Genomic DNA, 16150 nt, shown 5'->3' on the forward strand with positions numbered 1-16150 from the left:
AAGTACCACACCTTTAGGAGCAAACAGCAACAGTATCTAGGGTTCAAATACCGGGGTCGTTATTGAATTGATTTCTTATATTGATCTGATTTATTGACACTCTCCTCTCTACTATTGACACACACTTTGGTCCAATAATAAAGCCAATCTTTTGGCTTTCATCAGGATAAATTTCCAAATGTTGCGCTCCAGCAGTGGATTAATTCATTTAAATGTCATTATCTTTTGCCGCTTAGAATGCACCATCTTTCAGAGGCTGACTTTAAGCTTTCCTTCTTCTCCTCTTGAGTTTTTTTAATGTATAGATGTGTCAGCTCTATCGCCAAAGTTTCTTTAGTGCTTTTATTGGTTTCAGAACGTGTGGGCAGCAGAGATGGATTACATGATATGATGGCATGCCTCATACACTCTGAAATAAATTGTGACCAAGACTTCATATTCTGTGTTCACACCACACACAAATCCGCGCAAATTTTTTACATATAAAGTCAATGCAAAGACATGAATTAGTGCTGGGCGACGCCAATGATGCCAACAAGTGAAAGTTCTGTGACGCTTACTTGCATTAATCAGTTTGTGACTGAGTTGTGGACAAAACAAGACATGTGAGGACGTCATCTTAGGCTTTGGGAAACACGGATCAACATGTTTCACCAATTTCTGACATTTTATGGACAAAACAAATGACCTATTTATTGAGAAAAGAATCAACAGATTAATCGACAAAGAAAATAATTGTTAGTTGCAGCCCTAGCTATGTGGCGAAAGCCTATCAGCGTTGAGATTTCCCTGGCGTCCATAAGGTTGTTGAATCAGAAATGGAATGAATGAGAGACAACATGCCATGCCCGAGCCCAATTACGATATCAATAGAAATCACTAGTTTGAACACGGCTGCATAAATCTTTGAGTATTTGTGCATCCTACAGTCCTTAAATGTGTTCGTAAAATGAAACTTAACATACAAAATCCAAGATGGCAGACTTCCTGTCGTGTGCTCAGAACAGCTTATGGATCTGAAAGTTATCATCCCTCAAATCATATACAAGTCCGTTTCAGATCGCATTCTCCCCTGAAGTGAACCGAGACCCCCGTTTTTAAGAGGACCAGAGTTCATTTGTTTGGTCTGCACCAGAGTTTCGGATGAGCTTTCACACCACCCAATACGAACCAGACTATCTGACCAAACGCTCCAGCGTTCATTTTAAACGAACCAAACGAGGCAGGTGTCAAAACAACTGTACAGTAGTCTAGCCTGCTAGTTTTTCTGTGTCTTGCCTGGACAGAAACCTTTTAATCCACACAATTATTATTAAGGTGGTAGTAGGCTGACTATGTGCTTGTTGAAATTTAAGTATGAGTCCATTGCCACATGTTTCTGTTTTGGTCTGTAGCTTTTAGTACCATGGATTCAAGGTAGGGACTGACTTGTAGTCTTTCCTGGTTGGGACCAAATACAACTATTTCCATTGTATCTGGGTTAAGTTGTGAAAACCTTTGGCACATCCACTAATTTCAATAAATTTTTTTAGCCCGTGTAAGGGACTGTAATGATGTGTTGATACTGATATGCGGAGTTGTGATCATCTGAATAGAATAGAATACATGTTTATTGTCATTGTTTTCAATAACGAAACACAATTGAGCAGCTCTCAATACGACAGTTAAATCACAGACAAACAGAAATATGAAATTGAAATAGTAAAATAGAAAATGACAACAAAATAAAAAATGAAATAGTAAAATATAACAATCAATATAAATAAACACGATGAGGTGGCACAATAGACATAACGTTATTGCACTTCCAGTTTTTGGGGTTTATTGCACACAAGTCTTTATAGAGGGAGAAGAAGGGTTTGTGGTTTTGTCTGTCAGGGGTAAAAGGCTGTTTGTTTAGTCTGTTGGTTCTGCATACATATGGTAGGGGATGTCATAATTCTCCTTAATCCAGGCAAGGGGAAGCATAAAGATCGTAAACATATGAGGTCCGAGAATGTATCCTTGAGGAACGACTATTTCAACTACCAATTGAAATGGAGTAACCCCTATAGTGTAAGTATGATTCGAACCAATTTAGCACAAAGCCAGAGAGTCCTACCCAATTCTCTCTTTAGGTTAAAGATGCATTATGTTGCACATAATCAGCTTCTCGAGTCATCTTTGTGACACTTATCATTGCTGTGTCAGTGCATCTGCCACAATTACCAAATATAGTAATTAGTATGCCAATTCCTGCAACTATACAATTGCATTTTCTGAAAGCAATCACAAAATTATTTTTAGGTCTCTGCAAATAAAGCCACATATCTTCAACAGTCCTGCAGGTTTGATACCGTATAAAGCTGCCCTGTAATTTTAGGTTTACTGACATTGTGACTAGTATGAATAGTATGTTATTGCTACTGGGATCTTCCGAAACTACAGGGTGTGTCTTTAATTCTACTGTGCTACAGTCGGTCTCAATTCTGACAACTGACGCATCCAAGACCTTCTGTTTAGTCAACAGTGAGTTGGTTTAGTGTGAGAACTCTACTGTCTTTAACATGAAGGACGTTATCCATTATTTTTTAAATGTGTGCAGATTTAAATAAGAAAAGCTCTACTTTTTTAGTGGCAAGTGCACAATCATGCATCCTATAACAAGCTATAGGAATAATTCAACAAACTATTCACACAATAAAATCATCAAAACAAGTACTCTAAACTGTAACTATTGTCATACATGTCATCAACATTTGTTCGGCAAAATCACATTGTACATGACAACCTCTGATATTAATAACATAACCCCTTATATTCTTCATTAAATTACTAAAATGTCTTTTAAAATATCCACTGCAGTAAATAACATTTTTTAATCAGATAAGAGAGTTCGGAAATAACATTGGTTATACAAATACATGTGGGTGTGGTTAAAATACCCAACATATTTACTGAAAAGATCCCATTATGTCTGCGTGTGTGATGATGCACATTGACATTTACACACCCGGTGTCAATACATATTCTTCAGTACTGGGTGATGACTGTATGTACTGGTGTCTGTTTATAGCCTCAGTTTAGTAAACATGTCACTAACTTTTTTTTAATAAAGAAATTACCGTCAGCCCAATGCTACATGGCTTCAGCTCTTCCTGTTTGCCTTCTACACACGGTACATACTGTATGGTGCATACACGTGCTCCTCGAATGGTCCCATATCCCCAGTTGGAAAGTCGTTCTTCCGACTTCGGAGTTTTCATGAGATTTAACTCGTAATGTTGAAACAACATGGATGCCACAAAGAAGATGTGCTGCATTTTATTGCTCAGAGCATTTAAGCAACATGTTGACAGCTGTTTCCAGTATTTATTTCCAGTTTGAAGCTTTATAGTAGTGCTTTTGTCCCAGACGTGCACCACTCCAGGCTGCACCAGTACATTCTCTAAAACCACTCAAAATGGCTTTACCTGACTCAGGTTAATGCTATTAAATAACTTTTCTAACTAATCTAGGGTCACTCTACATGCCATCAACCCAACATTTACTTTTGTCTGCTATGTTTCTGGCAGACACAGTGGATGTTTAAATCATGTTCAAGTTGTCGGGTTTCCTTTTTTTAGATGGGCTATTTGTTGATGGAAATGCACTTTGTGAGATACGTCCTCAAAATGTTAATACAGAGCTTTGACTGGGTTAGAAATTTGGGACCAAAATGCAGAAGTGACATGTCATGTTTCCTTTTTTTTCAACAAGACAAACTTCTTGTAGGTAAAACGCAAGTACCAGCATTGAAAAAAGGAGCATACATTTGAGAGTAACAAACCAAATTGCTGCCATTGCTAGTTTTTGCCAGAAGGTTCAGTATTACATTCTGCCACTAAAGTCTAGCTGGATGTCAAATTAAGACTCCCAGGCCTGATTGACTGATAAGCTGTTGATGGGGCAGAAGCATCCCTTGAATTTCCTTAAATGTAACTTTTATGAATTTTTTACTGGCATGCTTTGACGAAATATGAGAATGCTTCCAATGAAACCTGACAAGCTGCTGAATGGGCACTGGCATTGATTTTCAGAAATCAAACTTTTATAATGATCTTTTGTATCAGCATGCTGTGATATGAATTGAAATGCTTCCAACAAAACCTGCACCCAATAATTATTGCAGTGGAATCCAGAAACCCTTTATTGTTGGTAAGATGGGACAAACTAACACTTGGGTAACATCTGGTTATCATAGGTCACACACCTGTTATGATCATTTTCATTTTTTTTGAGAAAGGAAATTCAATTATTAAAAAGGTAAAAAATAGAAACAATATTTTGGATCATTATTGGTGCAAAACAGGTGAAAGTGCTTGAAATGTGACAATTTGGTAACTTGTATGGTAACTGTGTGGGAATAGCAGGTGCAGAAAGACAACATTCCCATACACAGACACCTACAATCAGACACGACCACATAAAGACGCACAGACACAGACACACACACAGATACACATCAAACAAACAACGCATTTCCCGGGGAGAGGCAGGGGAGAGCAGCGGAGGAAAAGCGCATTTCCTCCACTGCACGGTGTGGGAGGAGCCCTGCCTCTCCCCCGTTGCTGGCAGCCCCTTGCTGGGCCCTGCGACCGGCTCTGGGTCGGTTTAGCAAGAACGGGATCGTTGGGTTCAGGAACACAAAAACTGAGTTAGGTTCGGAAAACGGGCATACCATCGGAGTTCACTAAAAAGCAGTCTACAAAACCTTCGGAGCATTACGCACGATCACATGTGTGGTCAAAAGTTTGCGGAAAACTGGGAACATTTTTACGGATGGAAATTCTTTATAAATCCCGACTATTGCGAGGAATGTTGCGACGACAAATTACACCCTTCACCCTCTTTTCAGTATTGTAGTTTGTAGACGGTCCCGAAGTCTTGCACAACTTTTATACATTTCTTTCACATCTACTGCAGTCAGATTCACTGTGTTCACTCGGAAGGAATCACTTCACTTGGGTAGGCACTTGTAATGACATTTCAAACGTGTTAAGAGGCTAAAAGCACGTTTAAAACTTGCGCTGTTTCAGCCTCCAGGGTGCAAACTGTTGCTTTAGGATAATACAGTGTAGGCAACACCGATCGTTTATTTTTCTCGCTACTGACAGCACTCCAAATTCACAAACAACAGAGCTACATGTTGAAATCGACCGGAATTCTCCTTTAACTGAAGGGTAGATTCGCTTTGGCAGACCCTCCTCCAAAGCGCGCTGGAGGAGAGTCTTATACATCACGCACGACCCCCTTCTGTACAGTGGGAGCGGGCGGTCGATTTACCAGAAGGGGACTTTAACTTTTGGGCCCAACTTTCCCTTTCTTTTTGCTTTCATCCGTAATGTCATGCGAGTCATAATGGGTCAAAGGTGACTGTGAGCAGGGTACAGAGAATCACAGGGTGATGATTCTTTCAGTGGCCGTTACAGTTGAGTTTAGTTGACAAAGGGTGAACGTCATGACGTAATGACAGTTAAGTTTAGGCACCAAAACCCACTAGATAAAGCTATAGTGTGTAGTTTCTGTTACCCCCATGAGGAATTCTAAGTAATGACAATAAAACTGTTGGCGCATCCACATGATACAAGCCTTCCGTGGTAAAAGTTTTGTTTTTTTCCCAAATTCCGCTTTCCATCTTGAAAGCCCTGAGTTTTATGAGCAATATATAAGTGGAATACATACAAAAATCACAGTGCAATACATTCTATACTGCATGTGCTAATGGTTCATGAGAACTGCCTTGTTGATGATATGCTTCCAAACTGATATCATACAGTCTTTATTAGACCATCTCGCACTGTGTAATATATAATAAACCTGTGAGTCTAGTGTATTGGTGCTTCAATTCAGTACAACTGCAAGTGCATTATTTATTTGTCTGTTGGCCTAAAAACCTCTTTTCACGATTTTGTTGCTGTTTTGTCTCTTTACACTCACACTTCAGGGGTCTTGTAGGTAAAATGCAAGTACCAGCATTAAAAAAGGAGCATACATTTGAGAGTGACAAACCAAATTGCAGCCACCTTCGACTTGTTTTTGCCAGAAGGTTCAGTATTAAATTCTGCCAATAAAGTCTGGCTGGATATCAAAGGGAGGCTCGCAGGACTCATTGATTGACAAGCTGTTGATGGGGCAGAAGCATTGCTTGAATTTCCTGAAATGTGACTTTTTTCCCTTTATTTGAAAGTGGATAGACACAAAAGGGGGAGGGGGAGGAGGAGAGAGAGAGATGGGGGATGACACACAGCAAAGGGCAGCAGGTCAGATTCGAACACTGCACTGCTGCAGGACTCAGCCAACATGGGGCAAACACTCTTACTGGATGAGCTAGAGGTCGCCCGCGAAATGTAACTTTTATAATGAGTTTTTGTACTGGCATGCTTTGAGGAAATATGAGAATGCTTCCAATGAAACCTGCACCATGTAATTATTGTGGTGAACACCTAGTTGTTGGCAAGATGAACCAAGTGAAACACAGGTAACATCAGGTTATCAGAGGTCACATGCTTTATATTTTACTCGCAATGAATCGCCTTTATGGGGACCTGCACATACTCAAAAACTACCTGCACATACTCAAAATCTCACGAAACTTTTCACACTGGTGACAATTGTTATATTTAAAGGGTTTTACATGTTGTCATTTACAAAACAAAATCCTAAATGTCACATTCAGTGACACTTCAGTTTTTTGTTGGGTGTGTTTGTTGCATTCCTCAGAGGAACAAGTTCTTGTCTGTTTGTCTGTGACTACAGGCAAGAACATTCTGTGTGTGTGTGTGTGTGTGTGTGTATGGGATTAGTTTTGTGACTTCTCAAGTATCAAACAAAAAACACTAACTCAAGCAAAAAAATTGTCACCTCAAAGGTAAAACTTAAAACTTTGATTTAACAAAAAATTAGTTTGATATGATGTCCTTTTGTTTACAGTTCCCTCTGCTTCTTTCTCAATGATCAGTCTTTTGCTCTCTCCATCACGTTTGCAGTCATGCTCCCAGCTTTCTCCTTTGCGCTCCCTGAGTTTTTGCTTGCGATTCTGACACAAACATCTCGCGTGGGCGGGTCTTACAGGGGTGCGTCCCCATTGGCTAATGAGTGTTAAGGGGAAAGTTTGAGTGACAGCTCAGCCTCAGTGCAGGTAAACTAACGTTAGAGACTCAGAGTCTGGTCTGGAGGACACACAAGCCCCTCCACAGGAGGTTACTACAAGATTAATAAAGTGTAAGTATTATTAATATATATATTATCTGTGATCTACGTTGCAAGCATGGTTACTAGACATTTGTTGTTTTGTTGTGTTAAGTTACTAGCTAGCTAGCTAGCTAGTAAAGCTTTTTTAAGTTAGCATTTAACGTTAGCTATACTGCTAACGTTATCTAAAACTTGTAGCCACCGGCTACCTTACTGAGCTAATTTACCATGGGAATCATGTATTCTTCGTGAGGCCTTACTCAATGGAGCTGTATTAATTATCGTCTTCTCTCTGTAGAGACCTGCAGGACCCGAGCAGAGCTACGATGCTCTCCCAGGTAACCTTAGGTTATAACGTAGCTATATTATGGTCTATTAGGAAAAATTATTATCCAGCTAACTACTAATTGTTGTGGTTGATTGGCCTGATACTGTACAGTACAAATGCAGTGTTAGCACTGCTTAACTGGTTCATCTTTATAGTTTTGTGCTCATCTGTACTTTCCTAGTTATGACAAAGACTGGCTATCCTAACTCTAATTACATGTCTTCTGTTGAATTTGCAAGCAGGTCAGCATAAGGAAAATGTTCATAGTGTTTTTAAAGGCTACACATTTGCTAATGGCTACTTAAAAGCAAGTTATTTTAATTGTAAATCACACAAACTTGGAAGCCTCAGTTATCAGTAAGAACTTTGTTACCATTTGATTTGTCTTACTGTAATTATATTTTAAAATGCACATAATATAATAAAACATTTTGTTACATTCACCCTTGTCTGTTTGGTTCATTATATAAAACAGGAAATAAGGTTGAGACTATTATAATGCTTTATTTTTAGTCCAATATAAAACTTCACATACATAATGGATATTTGAACATATTTTGCTGGGGCCCTGGTGGTAGAAGAAGCTGGAACTCAGTGTCAGTCATTATTTGCAGTACATCACAGGTCAGGGTCAGTTTTTCATCACCAACAATACACAAACATACTGAGTAATTGGGTTATGTATATATTTCACATATTCAGTTTCACCTAAGGCAAGCTGTATTTCTCTGCTGACTTGTGTCTGCAACAACACTTCTGAGGGTGGTGCAGGAATATCACACACAACTCCTGGACCCCTGGGATCATCTGGTCTCCTGAGCTCACTGATGGCCCACCGCTCCAGTCTGGACGACAGCCTTTTCTGCAGGACAGTTCTCTGAAGGGCTGGGATGTGGCTGTTGTCCTTCACTTCCTTGACTTCTTATTGTAAAGCTTGAAGTACCTTATTGGATGATAAAAAAGTGTTTGAAATTAGCTCAATAATAAATAATTGTAATAAAGCCTGCACTCTAGAAACATTTTTCTAGGTTTTCTGAACACTACTGTAACACTTATTTCTGGAATATTATTGACCACACTTTCTAGATTCCTACCTCCACGTTGACTACATGTGTAAAGTAAGATATGGCCAGCCACCAGGACACATGCACATCACATCAAACCATAAGGATCACTAAGCAAAGTATTTGTCAAGGGCCTGGTGTGTTAGTTAAAGTACATAGTTTGGACAGTAGTAACACTATGCATTAATTCTAAATATTGTTGACATTTACAGCGCTAAAAAATACAAAAAAATACGTCCGTTATCTGCCATCTTAAGATAGTGCAAAGAAAGAAGAAACAGTGTGTACAGATGGAACATTATCTAATGTGTCGAACTCTATATATTACATTCACAGCTTCTACATTGTACAACTTAACCAATACCCTAGCATTGTGTATTATCAGGCCAATAGCAACCACAACAATTAGTAGATAGCTGGATAATAATTTTTCCTAATAGACCATAATATAGCTACGTTACTAACTAATCGTAGCTCTGCTCGGGTCCTGCAGGTCTCTACAGAGAGAAGACGATAATTAATACAGCTCCATTGAGTAAGGCCTCACGAAGAATACATGATTCCCATGGTAAATTAGCTCAGAAGGTAGCTGGTGGCTACAAGTTTTAGATAACGTTAGCAGTATAGCTAACGTTAAATGCTAACTTAAAAAAGCTTTAAACTACGTAGGCGGATGCCCTGCTCACGCTGTCTCACTGCACGCTCTGACCTTTAATATATGTCAATTGCTCTGACTACCACTAAACACAAGAGAGCGACAATGGCGACGAGTCAGGGAAATTCAAAGGTAGCGTTCTCTAACTGGAAGTACTGGCACTACTTCTCGCTCATTGAAATTAAAGGCAAGGATGTTGATGTAACATGCACGCTATGCCCAGGAAAAAAGACTTTATCCACGTCTGCCTCAAGCAACTCAAATCTCATGAAGCCCCTCACATCAACACATGCTAACACGACACATGTTGCTGCTGCTAACCCAACCCCGAGCCCAAACGCAGCTAGCGTGAGCTCCAGCGAAGGAGACGGAGCCACTCTGTTAAAATAAGCAACGCTCGATTTTTCAATATTTATTTTTTATGTTTTTATTTCTATGCATATCATATGGCAGGCTGCAATCTGTTGAGTTCAAATAAATACCAAATGTTCTAAAATACTGTATATAGTGTTTTTATTCTTCAATCAGTTAATATAAACATCTTTGACGTTAAAGATGTTATAGAATGTAATAGCGTTATAGAACATAAAAAATAACATCACAGTTACTTTGCTGAGTAACTAATTACTTTTACAATGTGGTAACAGAGTTACTAAGTCAATTACTTTCTGGGAGAAGTAAATTTGTAACTGTAACTAATTACTTTTTTAAAGTAAGATGACCAACACTGGTTACTGGTTACTGGTTCTACGGCGTTCGTCGTTCGACTGGTCATGACTGCTTTCCCAAGATGGCGCCAATCATCACTTCCTGAGAAAGGGAGGAGGGGGCCAAGGAAGGAACAGAGATCAGTGGAGGGGATGTGTACATGAACGGTACTGTCTTTATAAACTATCTTTTTAATAAACTGTCTGTACACTTACAAAGTGTGGTGCTAGTTTGAACCTTGTTAGTGGTATAGAAATAGTGATTTCTTTTTATTTTACCAGTGCCCACGACGACTAGCGTTATAAGCTAATTAGCGGTTTGCAATGAAACTGGTCACATTCAATTAGCATGAAAACATATCCCAGAGAACGCTCAACGAATAACGTGTTATTAAGCCCTAGGTTCATTTTGCGCGGGATTTGTCTTTTAACAAGGCTAAATCATCTATCTTGTTCCTAAATGAACAGGAGAGAAGTCGACCATCAGTGACCAACCCTTTTGTAAATGCCACAGGTTCTGGGTATCAAGATACCACCAAAAATCAGCTCCCTGAGTTCTTCTAATTATGAACCCTTATTGACTAAACTATCAGAGGATATTACCAGATGGACCTCATTACCCCTATCAATAATGGGAGGAATAAATACTATTAAGATCATGGCTTTAAATTATCGGCCGATTAAATTTGAATTGGCCGGTTACAGTAATGTTGCCAGATTGGTCTGTTTTAGTAGGAAATCTGATTGGCTGGTAAATTTTAAAATGTACTAACCATGTTGGCTGGTGATTAAAAAAGTTAATTTAAAGCCCTGACTAAAATGACTGTATTACCTAGGTTTTTATATGTGTTTCAGTCAATTCCATTTGCCCCTCCACTTTCCTCAAGAGTCAAGAAAATGCTTTCACACAATATTTGGAAAAATTGGCTAACGTGGGCTTGAGCTTCTCGTTACACTGCCACCTACAGGTCTGGCGTGCTCTTGGCTGCGTTGACGGCATATATACATGGTTACATATAAAGGAACACTTTTCTGAAAACCGAGAGGTTGAAATGTCCGTTTATGAAAATAGCCAGCCACGTGTAAACGTAGCATTAGACTCTCTGTTTTGTATTTGCCTCGTGATACTGGAGGGTTACACAGTCCCTCCAGGATTTCGCGGTGTCGCGATCACGCCAATTCACGCGAATTCAACCAATCACCGCGACTTTGGTGCGACTCGCAATGTTGACCAATCACCGCAACTTTTCTGCAACTTTGACCAATCATCGCGGTCTCCTGCAAAGCGTCGTCATACGTCAGCAAACTCACTTCCTTGTTTTGTTCAGAAGATGCAGCAGCATGCGCAGCAGACATGTGTGCTGCCAACGTCTCACATTTACCTACAAAAATAACAGCAAAGGACCGTGAAAAATAGTATCCAGATGTTCTTTACGAAAGCGGGGGTAAACTGTTTTGCAAGACGTGCAACGTTTTAGACTTTAACGATTTAAAAGTCGCTGCCGTTTCAATCCTGGCTGTCGGCTTTGCAGCGGGTGGGGCTACTGCTCCGTTCCCTCCGCGACTGACGCTTGCACACAAAACACACACACACACACACACACACACACGGTGGATGCAGGAGAAAAAGGAGATGAGACGACACGATGACCTAAATTGAGGTCAGTACTTTATCAAACTGTATGAATGTGAGTCCCAGGCCAGGTTAGGAAATTAACTAACAATGTAAAGATCAACAAGCCATAGATATTTTCAAATTTGATTCATTCAATAAAGTATTATTTTTTGGTCTTAAATCCACCAGCCATTTTCATATTATACCAACATTTGCAGCATCCTGAGCCTTTTTGGTAAGGTTACTAGGAAAACTCAGCCCAGGATAGTTTTATTCTCCCCAAAACATGTTTCCTTTTTATTTTTAAAGAACTATACAAAAAAAAAAAAATGTCACTGTCTCCCGCAACTTCATTGCAACAAACATACAAAATACATCGCAACTTTTATCGCAACCTTTTACAAAAGCTCCCGCGAAATCAGGCATTGTGGACCGCAACAATCTAAAAAAAAGGCCGCGAAATCCTGGAGGGACTGGTTACAGTTGCCAAACTTGCATTGGTATTACTGGACTACCCAGTTGAGGGATGCAATGTTTTGGTTCTATAAAGAGGCTACACCTTCAAAGATTAAATTTTTTTCCTCAAAAGTGTTGACATTAGATAGTTTTCTATACTCAGCCCCCCTTTCAAAATTTAGGAAAAACTCCAATAATATGCTTGTGAGAAATACAATTAATGTATGGTACAAAGGCACTGTGGTACTCTCTTCTTTCTCACCAATTTGGGGCAACGAACACTTCAGCCCAGCGACAAAAGGACATTGATTTTGGTCCTGGTTCAATAAGGGGATAGTGAAAATACAAGATCTTTGTTAAAACAATATTCTTATGTTTATTGATGAGCTGAAAGAAAAATACAGTATACCACAAAATCATTTTTTAAATACTTACAGCTTAGAAGCTTTATCCTGACAAGTTCAAGTAAATCATCGCAACTACCTCCATTGTCCACACTGGAGACATTCTGCCCAAAGAATTGTCCCAGTATAGGGCGGGTAACTCTGTTATATAACATTATTGTGGCTAACCATGAGGACAATTCTGACTTGAAGAGGCTGGAACGGGTGCATCTTGCATAAAAAAATACATTAGTATGGACGACTGGAATAAAATCAGCTCAAAAGCACAAACACAGGCGATCAACACCAGATTAGGATTTATAACGTATAATTTGATAATGAGAATTCATATCACTTCTGTTGAGTTGAATCAATTCAATCCTAATATACCTGACCACTGTTTTAAGTGCTACACTCACCAAGGTACCTGATAATTCTCTACTTTCAACTACAGAAATAGTTTGTAGTTGGCCTATGTCTATTAAAGGCCAGGCGCTCTATTGCCCTCTGCTGGAGAAATGTTAGTTGACCCTTACTTAATAATTGGCTGAAAAACATGACAAGTCTGGCTCTCGAGAAACTCACTTACATTGTCCGAATTTATGAGTGACTATGGGTGATGAGTGAAAAAGACTAAATATATAATTTGATGTGAAAGTGTGCCGATAGTATGCCTGTTATATTTGTTATATTTCATTTGATTGATTGATTAGTTTTGGTTTGTTTTTGGTTTTCAATTTGTCTACTCTATTATATTATTATCATAATAGATGGGGCGTTTTCAATGTTTGTCGCAAAAAAATGTTAAAAATATGTTTTACAAAAAATCTTTTGATGAACATACATGTTTTTTCCTCTCAACAAAACCTTCCACTTCTCAACTGTCTTTGAGTTCTACAGTCTGCTTACCTGTGGAACTACCTGTCTACATTCACTGTGAAGTAGATTCTGCAATATATGGCTTTTAGTGACACCTAGTGGCAGATGCAGGGAACTACAAAATTAGTGAACAACACATATTTCATCTTGAAACATACAGTAAATACACATACAGTACACATGTAGACAAATGCCTCTTTAGAATGCAGAGTGCCTCAGAGTTGGGATGGTACAACGAGACAATAGATTGTGGTTGAAATGTATTGCTAAATCCTAAATCTCCTCGATCCAGATTTCATTAAATGCTTCTGTGTAAATCATCGAAGTCTCCCGAACCTTCTTCACATATCCAGAATGGAGCTGCTGCTGACTTTTTCAGTAACAACTGACATCAACGAACAGGATTTCAAAATAAACTACACAACTAGTAAGTGCAAATCATATTTTCTTTTGCCTTACCATGTCTCAGTTTTGACAGAATGAAAAAAGGAACTTTGTAAATTTGTAATTTGCCTATAAAAAAATCTAAGGCCTGAGAAATGTCTGATCTCTCTGAACATTTTCAGCAGAGATTCAAACCAAGTGACGTGATTTATGATTTATGTGTTGATACGGTGGGTGGTTTTGGAAAGACAGCTTTTTTCTGAAATGCTTTGGAATTGAGCTTGGCTCAGATTCTGTATTGAGATTATATCTTAAAGGAAGACGTTCTCAAGTGGCGCATCAAGAATCTGCTGAAGCGGTTGACATTTCAGCCTCTGATTTGCTTCTGGCACAGAGATTAGGCACTTTCTGAGTTTGCTTCACTAAGTTTAAAATAACCATCACTGAACGTTTTGTGTTTATTGAACTGTGTGAACTAAATTACGAAAAAAAAACGTCCTCAAATTCGCATCAAAGTTTTTACGCTCGCTTGAGGAGGTTTTTGCCTTTTTTTTAAAATAGTTAATGCGCAAACTGGGTGATAGAAACTGCTTTGCCAAATAAGATGTGATGCAGCGAATATGTAACTCACATGACTATAGTCCCAGTATCCATCGGATGGGGGAGGATCGAGATACAGGTCCCATCCAGTGGGCCGTTCACTTGTGGCACAAGCTGCGTAGTGGAGTTGCTCTATACTGGCTACCCCTTCTGTTCTGTACGGTGGCCCTGAGAGGCCACAGCACGCAACAATAAGACAACACGTGCAAATAAGACAACACGTGCAAATAAGACAACACGTACTAATAAGACAACACGTGCAAATAAGACAACACGTGCAAATAAGACAACACGCACTAATAAGACAACACGCACTAATAAGACAACACGTGCAAATAAGACAACACGCACTAATAAGACAACACGTGCAAATAAGACAACACGCACTAATAAGACAACACGTGCAAATAAGACAACACGCACTAATAAGACAACACGTGCAAATAAGACAACACGTGCAAATAAGACAACACGCACTAATAAGACAACACGCACTAAAAAGACAACTCGTGCAAATAAGACAACACACACTAATAAGACAACACGTGCAAATAAGACAACACGTGCAAATAAGACAGCACGCACTAATAAGACAACACGCACTAATAAGACAACACGTGCAAATAAGACAGCACGCACTAATAAGACAACACGTGCAAATAAGACAACACGCACTAATAAGACAACACGCAGTAATAAGACAGCACGTGCAAATAAACCACAGCACGTACTAATAAGACAACACATGCAAATAGCCCACACCACAACGGAAGTGTTTCCAGGGGACACTTTTAAGTGATGCACATGTGCCTCAACCATTGGCTTTGCGGTACATAGACAGACCAACAACAGGACAATTTTAACAATTTTCGCCATTTTATTCATCACTAAATTCACTTCTGAATACGTTTTAGGCGAGAAATGAACTCTTTAGATTTCGAATATAGGCAGTCTTGCGAAAATCATTGCCGAATTGACAATTTGTTTCAAAGTTTTCGGAATTGAGGAGCTCCATAAAGTGACGCGACAGCCAGCACGCGCCTGCGGTGCTGTCGTCACTCGAACAGTCCTGCTCAGAGACCCCCGCTCTAAGATGGAGGTCTCTCAGACCGCTCTCGTAAATAAGAGGCTTTTATTTCGCCGTTGATGGATTATTTGTTTAAGTATCACAACACATGTCCATTTTAAGAGTAACCTGTGGTTAGCTGCATTTTCGGAGTTAAACTCCACAAGCGCTTGCAGGCTTAACAACCTCGCTGGCCGGCCGTCACACACACACACACACACATTAGTGCGTGTTGTCTTATTTGCACGTGTTGTCTTATTAGTGCGTGTTGTCTTAATTTGCGTGTTGTCTTATTTGCGTGATATGCTTATTAGTGCGTGTTGTCTTATTTGCAGCGTTGTTAATTATGCTGTTATCTTATTAGTGTGTGTTGTCTTATTAGGTCGCGTGTTGTCTTATTTGCACGTGTTGTCTTATTAGCGCGTATTATGTATTAGTAGCGTTGTATTATCTTATTTGCATGTGTTGTCTTATTAGTGCGTGTTGTCTTATTAGGTGTGTTGTTTATGTTAGTCGCGTCGTTGTCTGTAATGGCGATATTATGTCTTATTGCGATATCGCGTGTTGTTTTATTTGCGCGATTATGTCTTATTTGACAAGTCGGTGTTATTTTATTGTGCGGTGTTGTCTTATTATGGCGTGTTAATGTATTATCGTGTTGTCTTATTAGTGCGTGTTGTCTTATTTGCACGTGTTGTCTTATTAGTGCGTGCTGTGGTGTATTTGCACATGTCTTATTTGCACGTGTTGTCTTATTGTTGCGTGCTGTGGCCTCTCAGGGCCACCGTAGTTCTGCTCTGC

The sequence above is a fragment of the Perca fluviatilis genome, chromosome 13 (assembly GCF_010015445.1).
Source record: "Perca fluviatilis chromosome 13, GENO_Pfluv_1.0, whole genome shotgun sequence".
Classification (NCBI taxonomy): Eukaryota; Metazoa; Chordata; class Actinopteri; order Perciformes; family Percidae; genus Perca; species Perca fluviatilis.